Source organism: Humulus lupulus, chromosome 9 (assembly GCF_963169125.1).
Source record: "Humulus lupulus chromosome 9, drHumLupu1.1, whole genome shotgun sequence".
Taxonomy (NCBI): domain Eukaryota; kingdom Viridiplantae; phylum Streptophyta; class Magnoliopsida; order Rosales; family Cannabaceae; genus Humulus; species Humulus lupulus.
The window spans coordinates 174,223,845-174,230,851 of NC_084801.1; positions in this window are offsets into that span (position 1 = coordinate 174,223,845).

The following is a 7,007-nucleotide window of genomic DNA, read 5'->3' on the forward strand; positions in this document are numbered from 1 at the left end:
AAAAAAACGTGTTTACTAAATAACACAATTTTTTTTATCTTTATATATAAAAAAATATGTATCTAACAGAATTTTTTTAGTTGAACAGATTTTGTTATTTTTTATTAAAGTTAATGGTTAAAACTAACACCATTACAATAATTAATTGATTATTTTTAAAAATTACTTTACTTAAAATATCTAAATTAAATTTCTTATTTCATTATTTATATTATTGATTATATATTTATGTATAATTTTTTATTAGATTTGAAGTATCTTGAGATAAATAATTAAAATATAGTTAAATCAATATTTTAAGTTTATAATTTTATATATTTTAAATATCTATTTAAAATTTATAGGCACTCTTTAAAACAATACAAAATATTTAATTTAATATTATAAAAAATATCAAAAGTTATGCAAATAAAATTTAAACTAATAGAAGTGAATTGTTGCTTTCTTTTAAAAAAATATAATAATAATAATAGTAATAAATTGTAACACATATTTTGCCTGTGTTTTACTCCTATTATTAAGAAATGAGTGTATTTTTCATATCAATAAAGGAGTAATTTATTAATTTCAGTTAATTACAAATCTAAGAAGTAAAAATTTGTTAATTTTGTTAAAACTTAAGTTTTATTAATTAAATATATTATATAATTAAAATAAGAATATTTTTGTTATATTGAATATAAATTGGACTAATGTTTTACTCAATATAATATATTATACTAATTTGTTGAATATACGATAGTGTTTTGTTATTAATTAATAAAATTAGTATTGAAGCAAATAAAATGATAATAAATTATAATATAATCCTATAAACTAGAAAAATGCATGGAAAACTTGTAAGGTTTTATATTTTATGAGAAAATGTCTCAATTTTTAGAAATTGTGAAAAAGTACTTGCAAAAAATAACAACCATGCAACCAGTTCTTTTTTTTAAGTAGGCATAAGCCAAAACCACAACAAATTGAGTAAGCACTTGATATTATCAGCAGGAAAGTATGATAAATACCAGAAAAGATAATCATGCAAACTATTTGTAATCAACAAAAGAAATTCACAAGTTATTCAATCATAAATGTCTTAAATAAGACGTGCAAATCAAATATATTTAATACAGGAAACAAACAAAGAAACTAATAATGGTAGTTGATTCTTTTTCCTATTTGACTTATTGAAAGGGACAAAATACAAATGGGAATGTCAAGCTCAAACTTAGCTAATATAGACATATATATATATATAAATATTTATATATTTATAGATATAGCATGAACACATACAAAGTATGTGCTGCTATTGAAGAAAAAAAATAGTTTTCACTCTTGCACAATATCTACCTAATACGTACATGACACATAATTTTCATTTAAAAAATATTTACAACAAAAATATATTTTTCTTTAAAAGTAGATATTAGATTTAGACCAATTTTATTTTTAAATTACTAAATTAAATGTCTATTAATATATTGACATATACTAAGTATGTTATTATAAACTGGGTGCAAAGTTTGCTTAATTTTATTTAAAAAAATTATTAATTATTTTTATTAAGCTTTTATGATTGTCATATAAATTTTAAATAAATAAATAAATAATATTTATATAAAAAAAATGACATAAACATATTAAAAGAAAAATTAAACAAAAATATTATTTATGATTTTTAAAATAATAATAATAATATGATAACATTTTAGATCACAAACTACGTATCCTATTAAAGATACAAACATTCATGATATTATTCAAATCACACATTAATGATTAGAGAAGAAAGTTGTTTATTCTTGATAGAAGATAAATGTTATTTTAATTTTTTTATTTAGTTACACAATCATACTATTTGTACACATAGGATACTTATATAATGTATTTATCATGTGTTTACCGAATTTTTTGGAAACTATACATGTATTAAGAAGTAAAAGCTGAAAAGAAAGGATTTGAGATGAGCAATCAGAGTTTTTACGTGGTTGGGGCTTTAACGAGCCTTAGTCCACAAGTCAGTATCATTAGGCTTTAGGGAGTCTTTTGATAATGGAGTTTTCTACAAGTTTTAGTAGAGTAATTGCTTACAAGAGAAAATCTGGGATCCCCGCTACAGTGCACAACTGGCCCTATTTATAGGCAGTCAAGTGCAATGAGCTTGGGACGGATTAATCCGGGCCCAATAGGGATGTAATCACAGTTTGCTCGCTAATGGAGCCATAATACAAAGAATATTACATAATAAAATATAAGTAATCTGGGCCCATTGGGCCGGCTCAGGCGTGCCCAAGCCTTACAGCTGCCCCATTGTACGTTAGCTCGGACTGGTCCGCGTGGGCTTCTAAAATGATTCTAGGAACATAATCGGTCAGAGTAGTGGCAGTACTGTTTCCTAGGAACAGTGTGCGTTCCACGCGTACCCTCTTCTGCAGGTTAGCTAAGGAGACCAACTTCCCGATTTCTTGGGGACATGTCAGCATCAAGGAAGATTAGGCTTACCCTATCCGGACGTATGGTCCAGGTTCGTTCATCCGGACTCGGGTTCATTTGTTAAGATGGACATTGTGACACAATATCTCCCCTGGATTATTGATAAGGTCTATTTCCATCGACTAGCTAGTCTGCCACCTCAATTGGCATCCCAGAGGGTGTAGGTTGGTTGGGACTGGGGAGATGAGTTGGGCCTGCATCTCAGTCTCGGTTCCTTTGTTACGCTTGCGCCCATTGAACATTATTGGGCTCAGGATGCTTGGGCTATCTGGGATTTCATCCTTCTTCGTTCATCGGGTTCAAGACGACCTCTTAAGAGGGCATGCAAACCCATTATGTCATGCCACGTGTCACGGGTGGAAAACAGGGACAACATTATATATTATTGTAATATTAATATTTTATAACATGTGAATTTATATTAATATAATTATTAAATATCTAGTTTTATATTAAATATTATTATAATAATAATATCTTATAACTTTTGAATTTATATTGATATAATTATTAAATATTTAGTATAGTATTATAATAATGATATTTTATAATATTTGAATATATATTAATATTGTTATACCTATTTTTTGGGCTTGATGACATTTCAAAGAATATCAATTATAAAAAGATGATGAACATAACTAATTGCATTCTTGTTCTCACAAAACACAAAGCAAACTACCAAGTACTAACATAAGGAATTTGGTCGCCTAGCCATATTCTTCAACCTTTGTTTGCACAAGAGAGGTTCTTCTATTTCTGTTCGCATAAGGAAAATTCTTTCACATATGTTCACACAAGTCAAGCCATAACACGCTACCAGGAAGATTGTGGTCGCCCAGTAACACACTCTTTTTCCTGTTCATTTTTAGATGCCTGAGGAATGCTAATAGATGCCTGATCGCGACCCTATCGCTAACCTTTCTTAAATTCAGGCATGTTCGTTCTTGATAGGCTATGGTGCTAATAGAATTAGAAAAGGAGTACAAAGTCGTCATTTATCAAAATACAATTATATTTATGTTATTTGTAATGTACTATTTACGGGCCAAACCCAATAGCTTAGGCCCATGATTTAAATGTAACTCAAAACTCCTCATGATAAATAAGAGGAGATGAGATAAAAATAGGAGAGACAATTCATAATGCGAAACTTCATTCTTGTATAAACAATCCTTATGTAATGTAAAAGTGAAGGAAGATTGTAGAATAACCGGCGACGTAAGTTCTTCATACTATGGTTCTTCAAGCTTAAATATCAATAAAAGTGACTAAGTGGATGTAGGTCATCTTTTTGGGACCGAACTGTTAAGAAAATGGATGTAACAGAAGCAGGGTAAAATAGGAATTATGCAGCAGCCTTCAACCTCCTGTACCCCTTATTGTTGGAAATGATTAGAGGATCTTTTCTGTTAGAATATTAGCCGTTACAATTGTACCATATTTTTTGTTTTCTATGCCAATGATAGGCTGGCAGGGCACACGTGTCCTGTCCTTGAATATTCTTGTAACCAGCCCCTGTTAGATATAAATAAAAGCTTATACCTCAGCAAGATTCAGCTGAGCATTTATCTTATTTCTGCATTTCTTCTATAATTTTCTCTGGTATCAGAGCCAGGTTCGGCGTTGTCAGAACCAATGGCTGGAGTTGGCGAGAAGACACCTGCAGATGGAGGCTCAGCCACTGGAGAAAGTCGGAAGCAAGACGACTCAGCTTAGACAGCTTCGAACATAGTTCCCGGAGAAAGTAGTGCTCAGACTCCGAATATTATTGTGCCCCAATTCGGGAGTACACTCAACCAACCCTTTGCCTTGAAGTTGGACAGAAACAACTTCACACTATGAAAAACGATGGTCTCAGCTATTGTACGAGGCCACAGACTTGATGGCTATCTGAAAGGTACCTTACTCAGGCCACAAGAATTTATCACCACTACTAACGACGATGGTACTGTGAATGTTACAGGTGACATCAATCCTGCTTTTGAGCAGTGGATTGTTAATGACCAGCTCCTTCTTGGCTGGCTGTATGGGTCCATGACGGAAGGAATCGCTTCTGAAGTAATGGGATGTGATTCGTCTGCGTCGCTATAGAGTGCTTTGGAAGCTCTGTATGGAGCTCACTCCAAATCGAAAATGGATGAATATCGAACAAAGATTCAGACAGCTCGAAATGGATCTCTCTCTATGCCTGACTATCTTCGCCAAAAATGCCAATGGGCCGATGTTCTTGCTCTTGCAGGTGACCCGTATCCGGAAAAACATTTAGTTGCAAATGTCTTGTCTGGTCTTGATTTAGATTATCTTCCCTTAGTCATTCTTATTGAGGCTAGACCAAGTACCTCTTGGCAAGAATTGCAGGATATGTTACTGAGTTATGACAGTAAAATGGAGAGGCTCACTTCCTTCTCAAACACAAGCAAACTCAGCAACAACTCAGGAAACCACTCTGCAAATATGGCTAACAGAGGTGGCTATCCTAATCATGGTCGTGGTCAGAGTAGCAACAGGGGTAATTTCAGTAACAATCATGGTGGAGGAGATCGACCTCGAGGAAGAGGAGGTCGTGGTAATGGTCCCAAACCTACTTGCCAAGTATGTGGCAAGTATGGTCACTCGGCAACCTATTGTTACAATAGGTACGATGAATCCTTCATGGGAAGCACACCCGAGAATCACACCAACCAGAATAACAAAAACAAAGCTCCAGCAGGACCTCTCACCTTTGTTGCTTCACCAGACCCTCTTGACCACGAAATGTGGTATGCTGACAGTGATGCTTCCAGCCACATCACTGCTGATGTGAACAAAATGCAGCAAAAAGATGAGTACAAGGGTAAGGAAACCTTAATGGTTGGTGATGGAAATCAATTAACTATTGAACATATTGGTACTGGTTTCTTGCCCACAAAAACTGATTCAAAATTGTCTCTGAAAGAAATTTTACATGTTCCAAGTATTACAAAAAATTTAATTAGCATTTCAAAGTTAACTTCTGACAATGACGTTTATGTTGAATTCTTCTCTGATCTGTGTCTTGTGAAGGACAAGGTGACACGGCAGGTGGTACTCCAAGGGAAACTTAGTGATGGTCTCTACCGGCTTGAGCCACCTCACAATACTCACACTTTCTCAACATCCACCAGTTTGCCCTTCTTCTCCGGTCTTGCAGTAGCTTCGAAGTCCAAAGTGTCTCAGCGTGTTGCTGATAAGTTTTCAATTTCAATCAAAGATAGATGGCACAAACGTTTGGGTCATCCATCTAGTCGTGTCTTAGATGTTGTTTTAAACAAACTTAATGTAAGAAATGTTCAAGGAAATGGAAGTTTTTGTGAAGCTTGTTAATTGGGAAAATCACATTCTCTCCCTTTTAAAAACAATCCTTATCGTGCCAAATTTCCCCTTGATTTAGTGCATTCAGACATTTGGGGACCTGCTCCTATCATGTCCAATACAAACTTTAGATTTTATATTCATTTTATTGATGATTTCAGCAGGTATACATGGATCTACCCTTTAAGAGCGAAATCGGAAGCACTATCATCTTTTATTCAATTTAAAGCCTTAGTTGAAAATCAATTCAATAAAAAAATCAATTATCTTCACACCGATTGGGGTGGAGAGTATCAAGCTTTCACTAGACTTGTGACAGATTATGGAATCAACTTTGATCATCCTTGTCCTCACACTTCGGCTCAAAACGGGCGAGCCGAACGCAAACATCGACACATTGTCGAAATGGGGTTAACCCTCCTTACTCAAGCTAGTGTACCCCAAAAGTATTGGTGGGATGCCTTTCAAACTGCAACGTATTTAATAAATCGATTACCAACACCTCTGTTACAAAACAAGTCACCTTTTGAACTGGTTTTCTCCAAACAGCCTGATTATAAGTTTCTAAAAGTCTTTGGATCAGCTTGTTTTCCATGCCTGAGACCATATCAGTCACATAAATTTCAATTTCACTCTACTAAATGCGTAAACCTTGGTTATAGTGACAACCATAAAGGCTATAAATGCTTGAGCAGCACAGGTAGGCTGTACATCTATCGTGATGTAGTCTTTAATGAGGATGAATTTCCCTTTAAATCTGGTTTTTTAAACACTCATGAACCTGAGTCTCCAGTGTCTATATCAGTTCCTTGCTGGTCTGCCATCTTTCAACCACATTCTGTGTCTACTCAAAACTCTAAGTCTCAGGTTCCTACTGTTTATCCGGGGGAAACCAGCTGTCCTACCACACCACCTGTTTTGTCGTCTCCTCACACGGATCAGGTAAGTTCTTCACCACAACACATTGATCACTTTGAAATGTCTAACTTTTTTGATTCGACATCTGGTACATCAGACAGATCTGCAAAATCAGGTTCCATTCCAGATGCTTTAGATCCATCTCTTACCATTCCAGATGTAGCCACTGTTGTTGAAACTCCCTCTGCAGGTCATCATACAGAACCATCAACACATGTGGCTCCACCTATCTCTCATCCTATGGTAACACGGTCCAAGGCTGGAATTTTTAAGCC